This window comes from Protopterus annectens, chromosome 6.part0 (assembly GCF_019279795.1).
Source record: "Protopterus annectens isolate FY-2018-M chromosome 6.part0, PAN1.0, whole genome shotgun sequence".
Taxonomy (NCBI): Eukaryota; Metazoa; Chordata; order Ceratodontiformes; family Protopteridae; genus Protopterus; species Protopterus annectens.
This window is the reverse complement of record NC_056737.1, coordinates 1873727363-1873743908: the sequence shown is the minus strand read 5'-3', so window position 1 is coordinate 1873743908 and position 16546 is coordinate 1873727363.

Below are 16546 nucleotides of genomic sequence, written 5' to 3'. Positions count from 1 at the left end.
GAAAAATTGTTGGTGCAACTATTCAAAAATCAGCTGGCAGCATGTACTTGGCTTTTTTTTCTGGGCGAGATTGAGGTATAGAGGAGGTATTAGAATTTTCCCTTTCTCCATTTATTGTGAATTTAGACAGTTGGTATATATACTTAGCAAGGGGTGTGGGAGTACAAGATGGCTTGCCCCCGGAACAAAGTTTTACTCATTTTTTTTGTTATTTGTTATTGTTTTTGATTGGCAGCTGATCAATAACATTTGTTCAGTCTGTTGCCACTCATTATTTTGTTTTTGATATAAAGACATGCACCCATGTCTATGTTTTGATATATATTTATATGTATATATATATATATATATATATATATATATATATATATATATATATGTGTGTGTGTGTGTGTGTGTGTGTGTGTGTGTGTGTGTGTGTGTGTGTGTGTGTGTGTGTGTGTGTGTGTGTGTGTGTGTGTGTGTATGTGTATGTGTGTGTGGATATATATATATATATATATATATATATATATATATATATATATATATATATATATATATATATATATATATATATATATATATATATATATATATATATATATATATATATATATATATACATACACACATACACACACACACACACATATACATACAGATGTATATCATGGGCCGGATTCCATAAAGCTCATAGAAGGTAATTTCAGACAGTGTAACACATGGAATGGAGACTTCAGCGCACCTGTTGTGGACAAGATTTTAGAAGACATGCTGAAGGCAGTCTGAGTACTTAACTATTCAGCATAGGATAATTAGGGATTCTGCACGTGCCGGTCTGATTCAAAAACACATTGTGCATACAAAGAGCAACATAAATATGACAAACTGGAACACTGACTCTGTTTCTGAAATCCTCAGTGTATGATTTATGGACCACAGGGAATTAATTAAAGCTAATACTGTAGCTTTCAAGTACAAAAACTACATAAAAAATTCAACCTGCTGTTAATGAACTGCAACATGCTGCAGTGATTCAAGCCATAAATGAGGCTATGGCTGTGCACCCTAGCTAGATACAGAGCAAGGTTGTAACTAAACTAGAAGGCAGACCAGCAAATAATTGACAGGTACCACCCAGACAGAGAACAGGTGCAGGTTGTCTGCAAATGTGTGCACCATACATGTATGTGCAGACCTTGCAAGCAAACTTCATTCCCTTGAAACCAAAGTATGTCTCAGTATGAGTATAATTATATCTGAGACATTCCAGAGGCACATGGGGGATGCTGTAGGAGTGTCACAGACATTTGTAAGCCATATCCTGGCAAACTTACTGGAAGCAATTTGCAGCAAGGTGGATGACTGCGGACACTTTCCACCCATCTCCATGGTGTGGAGAAATGTAATGCACAGGTTTTACAGCACTACAACTTCCCTCATGTACTCGGTGAAATACCTTCCTCACACATACCTATAAAGACACCAGTACAGTCTGAAGCAGACTGATATATATAAAGAGAAAGGGCTGGCCATCCATCAACTGCCAGGATATGTATGCAGCAGATGGCAACATAACAAATATCATGGCAACACACCCTGGAAGTGCCCATGATGCTGCATATTTAGGGAAAATGGACTGAGAGCTGCATTCCAGTGATATGTAGAACCCCAGTGACTTCTACTAGGTAAGTACAGGAGCACAGCTAGGATGTATGCCAAGGATGCCCCTCACAACAATATCCATTCTGACCAAATGTGTTTTCATTCTCCACAACAGGTGACTGTGGGTATCTACTTGAGCTGCATCTAATGACATTCTTCAGAGAACCATCCAACCCTGCAGAGGGGTCCTACAACAGAGCACAATCAACAACCAGTAATGCCATAGAGCATGTGTTTGGTGTACTGAGAGCTAGGTTCAGATGTCTAGACAAATCTGGGGGTGCAATGCAATACACAACAGACAAGCAGCACAGATGATAACAGTTGTGTCAAGCTATACAACATGCTAACTATTGCACCCAGCAGTCTTTCAACTGCAGGTGTGGATGAACTATCCCAAGAACCCCAGATGTCTGAAGAGGACATCCCACAGGTATCAGAGGAAGATCAGGAGAATGTAGCAGACAGAAGACAAACAGTAAAACTTGGAATTCCTAGTGTGCACAGACCTGAAGAAGAACTGAAAGTGAAACCATTTTATCTTATTATTATGATTTTTGTTTTATAGAGATGCAATAAATAGAGATGGATTTTCAGAAATGTTGACTAGCATGGTATTTTAGGTTATCTTGGATCCTTTTTATTACTTTATTTTAATGGAAGGAGTTTATGTTGGTTTTTACTACAGCTGGACTGGTTTGTACTTACAGTGGAAACTTCATCACTTCCACTTCAACTGCTGTTTACGTCATTGTTCTTAAATGTATGAACCATTAAATCTTATGGCTCGCTCATCTGTGTTACTAATAAACTGCAAATTCAACATATCTAAGATTGGATTTTTTACTTGATTTGCTAAGTTTAAGAGATTTATTCGAGCAGACAGCTTTGTTTATTTATTTATTTATTTTTATAGTGGTTAATACCAGTACTAGATTCATATTGTTTCAAATCTGGGAAGTATTTTCATGTAGCTGTTCCACTGAGAACACCTGGTGGAATGTTTGATTGACCACTTCATTGTCACCATTAATCATGTGAACACAGTTACAATATACAGAAGGTTTGACATACATGTACCACTCATGCGTGCACTTGATGAGGTTGATGCAGACTGCCCTAGGAATGTGAAGAAGGACACAGTATTAATGGAGGACAACAACAGGATTAACAACAATAACAGGTATGAAACATAGTTAATAGCATACTACTGACAGACTCCTTCTGTGGAGAGATTGTGGGTTGTACTGTGGATCCTGCATTTGGAAAGTAAAGAGAAAGACAATACAGTCATGTATTTATTGAAACCAATACTTACAGCAATACATATACAATGCAGTAACAGAGGCTGCAGGTATTCACATGATGGATATTGCAACTGTAAACTAGATAGACCTGTGTTGACAAATATTGACATAAATATCATGTGTCACATGTGTGCTACACATTGATGCAAGCTATGCCAAATTTGTTGTAACATATCTGGTCTGTGTGAACTTGAACCTGCATGACTTGGGCCCCCACAGGTTGTACCTGTAATGTACAATGTTAAGGAAATAACAATATGACAGTAAACAGCAGTGCCATGAATTGAGGCTGCGGGAATAACAGGTAATGGTCACAATAACAGTATGTACACACTCACCTGTTTTTCTCTAGTTTAGTCCTGAAATAAATGGACCTGAGAATATTAATGCAAACAGCATTACACATGTTGTTTGGACTGCTCTGTCTCTACTTCAATTGTCTGAATGCATGTCATTAGACTTATTTTCATCATCCTCACCCTGTGTGGATGTGTGTTCATGGCTCAAATCTGCTACTGTAAATCAAAAACAGCAGTACATGAATATGCATGTTACAGCAATATGCAAAGATTTTCTCTTTACCCAGTCAAATAATGGAAAAAAAGACATACATGTTTGGCCTGGAACTCCAACTTCAGTCCCACCTCTGGGTATGCATTGGCCCCTTTTTGCTGTATGCAGTAGGGACAGAAATATTCTGAAGTTATCAGTAGGTCAATTGTGGTCCACCACTGGTGGCATCACTTGATTTCTCGTAAATTTTTAATCTGTTGGTTGCATGAAGGATCATCTGAGCAGCATCATGTACAGGTATCATGGGATCAGTTCTGACTTCCAACTGCATTTATCATGTTGACAAGGTCAGTCCAGATTTCATGTCACCGAACTGTATCTCTAGAATGGCAGAGAAATCTCCATCTGCATTGCTGGAGAGCATAAATTATGCTTTCATTTTTCTTGAGGGATAAGTTGTCATCCCTAGCACAGTTGGCCATCTGAAAAATAATGATATGCACATGGTAATATTCCTGTATGAGCCTATTAATACAGTTGATCCTGCAGACAGTGTATATTAACATAAACAGTATGTATTCTTGTACAAAGCAAAGGTCTGTATAACACTGTCTATGATAAATAATAATCTGACATAAAAAAGGCAACAACAATACTGTCATACATAACATTTGTAAAATTAACATAACTGTAACATTTTTCGATTTTGTGAATGGGATTAGAACCTCTCACACTACATACATGTTGAATGAGGTCCAAAGACTACAGCAGCATCATGCCACAGGAATCTGCATGTATTTTATATGACAATATTATAGTAAGTAATAATTAAACAACTTACAGAAAGAATCAGAAAATCACAGGATCCATAGGAAGGCCACAAACAGTATGGATCTCTTGTATATTGACCCAGTAGTGATTACACCTTTGTTAAGAAACATCACTGAAGAAATATGCATAGCAGCAGCACATGTTTTTATCAGTTTTGTTAGGCCACATGAATTAAGATGTATCCATAATATCAACATAGCATAGTACATATGGATAGTTCTGTATCCATAGGGTTCTGTAGTTATACCACAGAGTACAAGGAATTGCCAGTAAGATTTAAGGATGATCTGTAAATCTGCCTTCATATACTCTTCACAGTTGTAATGTAATCTGTCTATACAGGTGCATATGGGTGTGTGGCAGAGTGGTGCAGTGGGCAGTGTTGTCACCTCACAGCAATAGGTTGTCCGGTTTGATTCCTATCTGGAATGCCTTGTCTGTGGAGCCTGCATGTCCTCCCTGTGTTCGTGGGTTTTCCTCCCACATTCCAAAAACACAGTAAGTGGATTGGACACTCAAAGTTGGCCGTGAATGTGTGTAGGAGTGGTTAGTAAGGAAGAACAGCTGTAGCAGGGCTAGCCACCCAGCAGTGCAAATCTTGGCTCTGGAAGATTGTCACTTCTTGAAGTGGCACCTTGCCCCATGTGCAAACATGGGAAAAAGGGATGTGGGTAGATGGGACTGAAATCAATTATTTAAAATGGTAACACATATGCACACCTTTCAATCAAACATCACTCCATTAACTTACAACAACTTCTCTAAAGATCTAATTTTGAGTAAAAAATCATTTAAACAGTTACCTTTGGAAATGACTGACTTCAACAGATGCAATACTCACCAAAACAGAAATGCTACAAATTGGCAACGTACCTTTCACTCCAAATTACAGAATCAAAATGCACTTAATGTGCACCCACCTTTAAGTACCATTTTCTCCATACATTTTTAATGGGTTCATTAAAATTCAAGTTTTTGTGATCCCAGTTGCGCATCTCCACATAAACTGGCTTCATGCACTGTAACATCCAGGTGTACTGTGCAAACACCGAGTAGATATTGAGAAATGGTACCATGTGTAGCACATGCCCATTATCTGCCAATGATCTGACAACATGACATCAGTGCCACTTTCAAATATTGATTGTGATACATTTATAGATCAGACCATTGCTAGATTCAAAATGAGTGGTACTTCAGTGAGCATTTCTCTGTGTTTGTATTTTTCAAAGTTTTTTAATATGTGGATCATGATGGCTATTATGGGGGGGGTTGAGATATGTCCATGCACTCATCTGGACCGATGAGGAGACAACCCAGATGTTGACCTTGTATGCCAGATTGAAGCAGCAAATGAGAGCCAGACCCAGGAACTTCACCATGATAGATGTATGAAATGGAATCATGAGGGACAAGGATCTAATACATTTCAGGTTCACCACCGCTAAAATGGCCTGCATCAGATGGATGTGGAGGAACTTTGAAAGAGGGTCACTGATGTGCAGAACCAGCCTGTAGATTATAGTAAGTGTGACTATTTTACATATACCTGAGCATTACTACAGAATTTAGAGATATACCTTTCCCATATAAATCAGATAGATGTTTTCTATAGTCAGTAGCTGCTGTGATAATTAGCTCATGGGGATAACAAAGTGGGCATGTTAACTGCTGTCCTTATAATTGTGGGTTCCATTTCCATGCTGTTAATTTATTGAAAAATGTTTATAATATCCATAATTATGACCTTTTTAGATCTACATAGATTTTAAATATCTAACACCATCATTTCACATAGCCACTGTCCTCATGCATTACTGACGCCTATAGCACCTAGGCTGTGGATGACTGAGCACTCCGTAGTTTTCTGTTATTGTATTACAGTATCACTTACTGTACTGTTATACAGTACATTGGAATAAGAACTCATACATACATTTTTAATTCATTCCTCCTAATAAAGTAAACAGTCACATTTATTTAAACCAAGAAGTAATGCCTGTCTGACTACTTACGCATATTATCATTTATGTGTTGATAGCTGTTATTTTTTACAATAAAATATCCAATAAGTGTTTGCAATTTCTATATTCATCTGTTCTCTGTAGGAACTCGAATAAACACCTATAGTACCTGTTTGTTAAAGTGAAACCCCTGTTGGCTTGGCCTGTAAGGAAACCAGGTGATATGCTTACATTTTGTCATGCTGTGGGTTCCAGTCCACATTGGGGAAACATATTTGTAAGTATTATCTTGGTTTAAATTCACCCATAGCATTTCTTTTGACAAGCATATTCTGATACTTGATATTAATGTTTATGCTGTCCGTGGTTACAAATAAATGAGTTAGTCAAATTCCTATAAATTAGCTTGTGGGGAATTATGCTCTTTCTCTGCTGTAATGTGATCCCAGAGTTGGTAAATATAGTTGGAGGGGTGGGTTTTAGATAGTGTGGTGTGTTTTACTGTTGTGTTGGACAAGTGTTTACTTGCCCTGAGAATATTTACATGGTTCGGTATTTTAAGTTTTGCGATTGTCGTCTCGGTATTTTCGTCTTCGGATTCTGGAATTACAGGACTTAGAAGTAGACCCAGTTGTACCCATACAATACTGATAATACAACATATATTGCATTATTATATATCACAAGCTGTGATGATTGAACATACAACAAATTTGTTACTGTTGCATTCATTATATTGATGTGTGTTCAGCCAGTTATCATGCTGCTGGTCTTATATTTTTGTCATATGGCTCACCTATTTTCCACAATATTGACATATCACTTTCTCCTCATTTTAACAAAGACATTTGGTGGCTGTTTATATAAGTCATTACATGCACACAGTACACTCTCTAAATTTGAGCAGTCATACATTTTTACAGTGCTAATATCCCAGATGTGTGTCTCTAAGTCTACACAGGTTTTCACAACAGAATACTGGCATCTTGATTATGAATAGGACATTGAGGGCCAGGCATTTAAGATACATCTGTCCATAATGGACATGTGTAAGTCTCTGTGTAAAATTTTTTTTATATTAAATTCTGCTACATTCTTCATGGGAATGTTCTGTATGACAGACATTTAGTTTTCTTTGCTGCTGTTTTGCAATTACTCTTGACAGAGCATGGGACCTATGGATATTCTCCTCTCAGACGATGGCAATGAGCACATGCCAGGCCACTGTCAGAGTCTTCCAATGATGACGGTAATGATGATTAACTCAGTGCATTGCTAAGCATTTCCCCTGAGGTCATGAATAATTAAAAATAGCCTTATGGTTATCTTTCATAGAGGAGGCTATCTTTGCCTCATAGTTTCCTTTGGCAGATTTGAACAACTCTATAATTTGTTTGTTTAGACTGGTGAGTGTCTTTTTGCACTGATTTGTCTGTTCTTGCTTGGCTTTGGAGATTATTTTTTTTTCTATTTGTTGAATAGCCTATTTATGATAGGAATCCACCATGGTGGTTTACTTTTGCAGTAATCATAGGTTTAGGTAGGGGGTATGGTTTTCCATATTCATATTAGGGGATCTGTAGCTAGCAACGATATGATAGGGGGTCACACCTATGGTTATCTGGGCATAGAGTAGCTCAAAACAGTCATGTTGTTGGACCAGTCTAACAGTGTACTTGTACTTTATAAACACTGAGGCACCTCCTCCCTTTGTTTTATCCTGAGCTGAGGTGGATCAAAATGTATGAATGGCACTGTAGCCTTTGATATCTGAGGTGCTTTCTATAGTTCTGAACCATGTTTTTAAGCCATGTTTCTGTGACTGCATATAGGTCTGCATTATCATGGGTAAGGAGTACTTCCTGGGAGTGCAGCTTTCTATTTAAACTCCTGGCATTGAGCAGCAGTACCTTTAGGTAGTTGTGAGTGATTTTGTTATGTTGGAGCGTTTAACAACTTGACACAACCTAAACAGGGCACTATGGTGATAGATAAAGTGTTTACCAGTATCCTGAAGCCAAGCGGTGACAAGTGCAAACCATCTCTGGCAAAGCAACATGGTTTATCAATTATGTCTCCCTAGGCTGACAGATATTGGATCCGTTTGTTGTGACACCAGAAACTAAGCCAATTGTTGAAGCCAATTATTTTTTGCTGGCACTGTGGCATCATCATAGGTGATGGTAGGATGCTACTCAAGGCAAGATTTATACCTGCCTGGGACATATGTTCAGAGAGCTCCATCATGTCTCTCTTCATATAGTCCAGTGAGGTACGTCTTAGGTTGTTTATGCCCACATGGAATATGAGCGTGTCATACTTACACTTGCGGTTTAAAGACCTAAGTGCATGCATGATCTGGTGCACCCTGGTTCCAGACAGGTAGCTTGCTGTGAGCTTTTCCTTATTTAGCCTGGGAAGGGGGACATCAGTATGTCTTACAAAGGAATCCCCAGCAACTAGAATGTTTGGCTGTATGATGTGTTGTCTTATGGGCTTGGGAGCAGGGTTACTAGGATTTTCAGAGTTATGCATTTTGTTATGTGCTGTCTTTTTCGGGTGCGTGCAGGCCACTGAGAGATACTTTTAGCAGGTCTTGGAGGTCTGGATAGATTGCAAATGAATACCTTTACATATATGGGTCTATATGTTTGTTCCTTAGTGTTGGTAGTGAGTGTTTTGGATGTAACACTAACAACTTACTTTGTATTTTTTGCGTACGTATGTATGTGAGAACTTTCCCTCCAATGACATTGTGCATCTACATCTCTCACATACCATATTTGTTCTAAAATCAAATGGTTGTCAGTGAACATTAGGCAGTTACTACATTGCCTCAGGATGCCCTTATCCATCAGGCCAGAAATAGAGATAACAGGAAGCACCTACGCATTATAATAGATCCTTAGCAAATGGAAAGGAGTAGGAGAGAGTCACTTAATAGTCAAAGTGAGAATGTTTAGTAGTATACTATTAGATGAGCTGCAGTGGTACTGCCCTCTGCACAAACTGGCATCTCTTTGAGCAGCTGTAAAAAGTGAGAGACTATGGAGAGCGTTTCTAGAGACTTTTAAACTGGAGAAGTTTGTTTATATACAAGACACAGGAAACATGAGGCTTTTATACCAGCAACATGAACGATTTTTACAACAGTTAAGCACTCAGGCCAATCAGATAAATACACAACAAACCTTCCACCAGCAGTTTCCAACTTGGATGAGTTGAATTTAGCTCTCTGCTCCCACCAGAGTGCAAAAGAGCCCTCTTAATGTAAAATGAAATGATTTTGAGCTCATGTTCAGTAACAAATGTTTTACAACAAAAGTCAGAATTCCTACAGTATCAGGAATCCTTGGAAATAAGTTCATTAACCCTGAGAAATGTTCAAAAATACAGAAAAAGGTGTGCAATTTAAGACAACTACAACATAGCAAAACTATTCAAAATTTAGAAATATTTTGGCATATTCAGGAGACCTTTGTCAAACTCAGAACAACTTTTCCAGTATCAGAAGAGGTTAGGAAATATCAGTATACTGTTAAAACGATGTAAGACCAGTACAACAACCAACATACGGTGTTTCTTTAACAAGTACAAGCTGAAAAATAGTGATAAATTCAAGAAAATCAATAAATGCAGCACAAAGTGTTAAATAGTACTGAGACTGTTAGAGCAAGTGCAAACAATACTTACATTAGCTTTGTAGATCCTGATGGTTTTAGAAACAATCCAAGTATTGTAGTAACAAGTGTCCAACCCAGGCATTACTGCTGCTGTAGTATTTAATTACATTTGTTTGCTAGTTTTACAGAACAGTAGGATCTAGATTGGGTGGTTTCCTTGCACCTGAATACTAAAACCAGCATTTTTTTTCATGAGAAGGGGTTTTCTGACTGCACTCTTGTGGCAGAAATGTGCTATAGCAAACCTGTCTAAGTTAAAGATTATTGTGTGTTTTCCAGATTAGTCTGTAGACCTTTTTGTTATAAAACTTGTTTTCCTGATTCTATATAATTCCAGCGTTTGTGCTAGGCTGCTTTCCACACAGCTGTTAGCAGTGCCATGTATAGATGCAAATGCTTTCAAGTTGGAATTTCTCTTAGAATAACTATCTCTGTAACCTTCCCCAGTCTTCCTGCTGCTCCAGGAGTATCTGAGCTGTGAACAGAGCAGCATCGCCTTGTTGGATAACTGCAGTTCACACCGAGTATAGCACCCATCTTTCATCCATGTGCTATCACCCTAGTCTAGTTAAATCTCCCCTCTCTTTTCCATGGTTAAACCCATAGTAAAACCAACCTGAAACCATGGATAGGCCCTTTTCTCTTATTTCTGTGGCCAGCCTGGTGGACATGGGCATCCTAAGCCAATGTAGCTACTGTCTCATGTATGTCGACAACCACTTAATCCTGAAATAAACAAACACAATATGTGAGAGATGTAGTTACACTATGAAAATTGAGGCATGACTTTCACATACTGACAAATCAAATGACAAACAAGTTGTCAGCATATGCACACATCACTAAATAAGATTTCAACACATAAACCTACATTTGCGGTGGTACTCAGAAGTAACTTACTAAAACATCAGAGTTCTCCCATATACTGCCTACATGCAAACAAAACCAGGTCAACACCAACCACTACACATAAAAATACACATCACAGTGTCTCCATAATTAAGTTCCTAAGGCAAAACATCACACATTCAAACATCTTGGCCATAGGAGACTCCATTGTGATAAACATGGATGCCCCCATCATGTTGGGTAAAGAGAGGGTTATAGTTCGTTGCCTGTCAGGTACCAGAATTCACCAGGTCATGCAGGCACTCAGGTCACTCAACTACAAGTACTAGTATGACTCAGTCATAGTTCATGAGGGTTTAAATGATTGGAGATGTACCTTCCTGGACTATACAAAGAGATACAAGATGGCTCTCTCTGAATATATGATGCAGGCTGGATTAGGCCATGTCCTGAGCAGCATTCTACCCTCATCAAGAATGATATCACAATACAAACAGAAAATGATTGACTTCAGTAATTGACTAGTTACCGGTATCATTCCAAGGGGAGTATTTGTCAGCCTGGGGTGACATGATAGACAGACCATGCAGCTTTGCTAGAGATGGTCTGCACCTGTTGCTGCTAAGCTTTCAAATACTAGCCAAGGCATCAGACACCCCCATAGTGCCTTTTTTATGCAGTGCCAAACCAACAGATGTACCAATGTAACAAATTTTTCTAATGCTAAGCTGAAAGTACTACTGCTAAGTGCTGGCAGTCTTAACAAGAAACAGCATTCCCAGGAAGCTCTCCTCACCTTGGGGAATGTTGCTATCCGTGCAGTTACACAGACATGGTTCAAAGCTATGGGAAACACTCCAGCAGTGCAGACCACCCTCTGAAAAGGAAAAAAAATGAAAGGAGGAGGTGTTTCTATTTACATAAAAAACAATCATACCACAATATTGGTGAAGCAGAAGGACTGACTTAACCTACTCCATATCCAACTCACCACAGTTATGCTATGAATCCACCTTACATATCTAATGTTAACAGAACCATGTATCATTAAGCCCAACACACTACTCATGGGAAAACTTAACTACTCCTCCATAAACATGGAAACATACACAATCACTAACATGCAGGTTCAGAAATTCCTGGACTTTATCAGTGTAAATATTCTGGAACAGCTGGTCTGCAGTCCCACTAGGGGCTTAAATATACCTGACATAGTACTCACAAACATGAAAGAGCATTGTAACCCCACAACATAATGTCCTCATTGGTAAGATTGGATCATAAATCAGTCTTCTTTGAAATAAATGTAATGATAGAACCCCCATAAAATGCTAAAACCCTAAAGAATTTTTCCAAGGCAAATTACCTTCTATTAAGTGAAGGCATAGGTAATTTTAAAGATCCCCCTAACCTTGAAAACACAGAGGCCTAGGCAGAAGTAAACACAAGTGACATGTACAACCACTTATACAAATGCATATAAATGGCAGTACCTGACCAAACTAAACCTAGGTCTAGCCAGTAAAATAAGTCACTCTGGTGGACCCCTGGCATAAATAGACTATACAACAGAAGGAAGAAATTCCTGTCTAGAAGTAGGAAGGTGCACAACAGAGAAAAACATCCCTTATTAGTTTCGAGAGACAAATCATGGAACTAGTCAAGTTTTCAGAAGCTAAATACGAGATTAAAATAGCCACCCAAGCAAAGGATAACCACAAAGCATTTTTAGTTATGTCTGAAATCTTAACAGAAACACTCACAAATGTGCTGAGTAGGCTGTAGGGGGCACTGCATATACTCAGCCAGAAGAACTATCCAATCTGCTGGCCAATAAATTCAGCTCAAATGTCACCCCTTCATCACCTCTGGTCACTCCCCATGAAATACCTTCTAGCATTCCTTTGTTTGTTATTACACAAGAAGAGGTCATCACTGTGCTCTCTGAAGCTAGAAACACATCAATGGACCCTGATGGAATCCCAGGGTGCCTGTTAAATAGCTTGAACCATGACCTAGTAGACATACTCAGGTGTATATTTAACCATAGTCTTCAGAGCAGACAGGCTTTGTCCCAGTAGAGTGGAGGACAACAAAAAAAGTCATCTGTCTGCACAAGGGGGGAATATCAACAGATCCAGGCAACTACTGACACATAAGGCTGACTAGCCTGATGTGCAAGGCTATGGAAAGGATAATCATGGGCCTGATTAACAATGACATAGGAAATCTCCAGAGTCTAGATTCAACCCAGTTCAGTTTTATCAAGGGCAGGTCCTGCCTGTTCAGTCTGGTGGACTTCTTTGAGAAGGCCATGGATGAGGGTAGGACAGTGCATTCCACCTACATTGATCTGGCCAAGACATTTGACCAATATTCCACTCAAGTATTGCAGATAAACTCACAACATTGAACATAAACCTCTAGGTCATCAGACTGACACGTAAATGGCTCATAGATAGGCCACATGTTGTCAGAGTGGAGGAATCATTAGAAGCAAAGCACTTCTTCAGAACGTAAGCAACTTTATTGACAAACAAAGCTTTCAGACTTCAAGTCCTTCCTCAGTGTTACAAATCAGTTAACAGACAGACTCTATTTCAGTATTAAAGCATATACAAGTCACATGACACAGCCAACCTATTAAAATAACAAAACAATTTAAACACACTCATTAAAATCATTCAATAAAAATTTCTAAAATATGTACAAAAAGAATATATGCATAATATGAACACACATCCTTTAGACACCAAACGAAAGAACCAATTCCTTATTTTTGCATATCCTTTAACCCATTACATTCTGTTTTAATTTTAGAATGGGTTTTAAAGTCACTTGTTTATTAAGACCAGGATTTGAAGCAGCCCTTATACAGACAATCCATTTATATTCTCTTGCATCCAGTCTTGCAATAATATCACCACCCCTCATATGAGGCTTTAGGGACTCTATAACCCTAAATGTAAACTCATGTGATTCACCCCATTCCTGCACATGCTTAGCAAAGGAGTTAGATTCAATAACCCTATGTATATCGGATCTATGTTCCATCATTCTGTCACATAGTCTTCTTGCAGATTTCCCTACATAGAAACCTGAACATTGAGTACAGGTAGCTAAATAAATCACAAAAGTTGAATTGCAGGTAGCCATACAATTAAACAAGAATTTATTTCTAGTGGCAGGATGTACAAACTCATTAGAGCTACATATATTATAACATGGTCTAGTGCCTTTTGTACCATAAATGGTACTCTTTTTCCTATTTAAAGAAAAATCCTTGTAACACAAACGCTGCTTAAGACTCGCACTATTTCTAATGTGAACAATGGTCTGTCAGGTAGCCATTTTTCATGTCCTGAAATAGCTTTCAAAATATGCCAGTTCTCCTTAATAATCTTTTCAATAGCTGGAGTGGCCTTACTATACGTCATTATCTTAAGGGCTGTGCATTCCCTTCCTGCCGTGTGACTACATCCTCCCCATCTTTAAGTAAATAAGGCTTAGCCTGTCCATCTCTCATATGTAAAACATTATTCCTGATGGTATTTAATTCATGGCAATCATAGCCCCTTGATATAAAATTCTGAGTCATATTATCCATTTCATCACAGCATACAACTGTATCTGTGCTAAGTCTACTAGCCCTCATATACTGGCTCTTCGTAATGCCCTTAAACACATGCTTAGCATGCATACTTCATCTATGGAGGAATTTATTCGCATGAGTATCCTTTCTATATATAGAAGTATGTAATGCACCATCCCTCAAGGAGACAGTAACATCCAAGAAAGTTATACTTTCATATGATTTATTCATCTCAAACTTCAAAAAAAGGAGTGGATTCATTTAAATACGTAAAAAATTCTTCTAACTCCATGTCCGCCCCTCCCCAAATCAAAAAAATGTCCTCCACAAAATGCTTAAAGAAAAGCACTTTTGGACCATAAACACTATGCTGACATATAGCAGTAGACTCCCATTTTCCCAGTGTTAAATTGGCATAAGTATTGGCCACTGCAGTACCCATTGCTACACCTGATAGTTGGTGAAATATCTGCTTGTTAAATATAAAAACATTATTCTCTAACACCAACTCAAGAAGTTCACATATAGTCTCAGCCCTTCTTGCTGTATGCTGACCATGCTCAATCAAAAGTTCTGTAATTTGCTCTATACCATAAGTATATGGAATCACAGTAAAAAGTGACTTGATGTCTAATGTTACACAAATGAAGTTTAGGTGGGAGAATCCACATCCAACAAGAGGCCAGTCACAAGTGGGCTCAGTGCTGCCCTCCCCTCCTGTTTGGGATATACTTCTCAGATGTCAAAGGCAAATGTAGATGGCCTTTGCCTGACCAAGTTTGCTGATGACTGCAAGATGGAGGCAATCATTGACTCCCCAAATGAAGTTGATATTCTACAGAATGGTCTGATGCAGACTAATGATTGGTGTCAGAGTCATAGCCTCAAACTAAATGTGAATTTGTGCATAATAATACCCTTTGTGAAATCAAATACCTCTGTAAATTACTTCATTGATACCAAAGCTCCCCCTAAGAGTGTACCCAGTGGTGAGAGATCTGGGTACTCAGATAGTAATCTGAACTTTGACTAACATGTCCACAGCGGTGAAGAAATCCTTCTATATGGCTCAGGTTATAAGTAAAGGCATGGCATCCAGATCCAAAGATGTCATAGTACCACAGAACTCAACCCCCATCAGACCAATAATCGAGTACATGCACCCTTTGGCACATGCCTCACCGGACACCTGCAACAGTTTGAGTGTCCTCAGAGGTTTCTCACAAAAAAAAAAAAAAAACAACAAGGTACAAGCAACATGTGATATGTGGAACAATTAAAACCCCTATCACTGTATCTAGTTTCCTACCAATTACTAAAGGGTGAACTGTGTCTGATCTGCAAGGCAGTCTCTGAGCTAGCCCTGATGGAAATGTTGCATATTCGCAAAACTAACTGCATGAGGATTACTTGCTCCAAAGATCAAAACCTGATCTTTGACATGAATAGATCATGTTGGACAGAGAGATATTGTGACAGAGATGGCCCCCTCCTCTAAAATAGGCTTTTTATTCACATGAAACAGAGTCCTTCCCTGACCATCTTCAAGTGCAATCTGGACCAATGGACGGGAAATCACAGATTTACCCCTCGAGTGGTGCCTATGTCCATTATGGACAGAGGCAGTGTGTAAAAATTGTCAAAACCCCACTTGCTGACCATTGTTATCTCTCCCCTAGGGATAGAAAATTGGGTGAAATCTGGATAAAACTGGCTAGGCTTGTAAGGGCTCTTGAACAGTTAGCCTACTAATTTCCTATCAACCTAAGAACCTATGAGGGATTCCACAAATATTTATGACTGAATAGCATGCTGCTAGACTTTCCAAAACTGTGATTTATCCTCTGTTACAACACTTTATTGTGTGTTGCTTCTGTTGAATTCCTGTAATGTTACTTTCCCTGTAGTTTCATGAGACCATGCCCAATATAATGATGTCTGAGATGTTTACGTATCAGCAATTAAAACTTCAAATTATTACATCATCGATCTGTGTTGGCATTTCTGACTTACAGTATGCATGTTGTGTTTTACGAGATTACCATTTAGCAATTACATGACTAAACACACTTGCTCGTCTATTACATCTTTGCAGGTGATAAACCCCTTTCCTATGGGTGCCACTGACATTTCTTTGCAAAAACATCTCCATTTCTGATG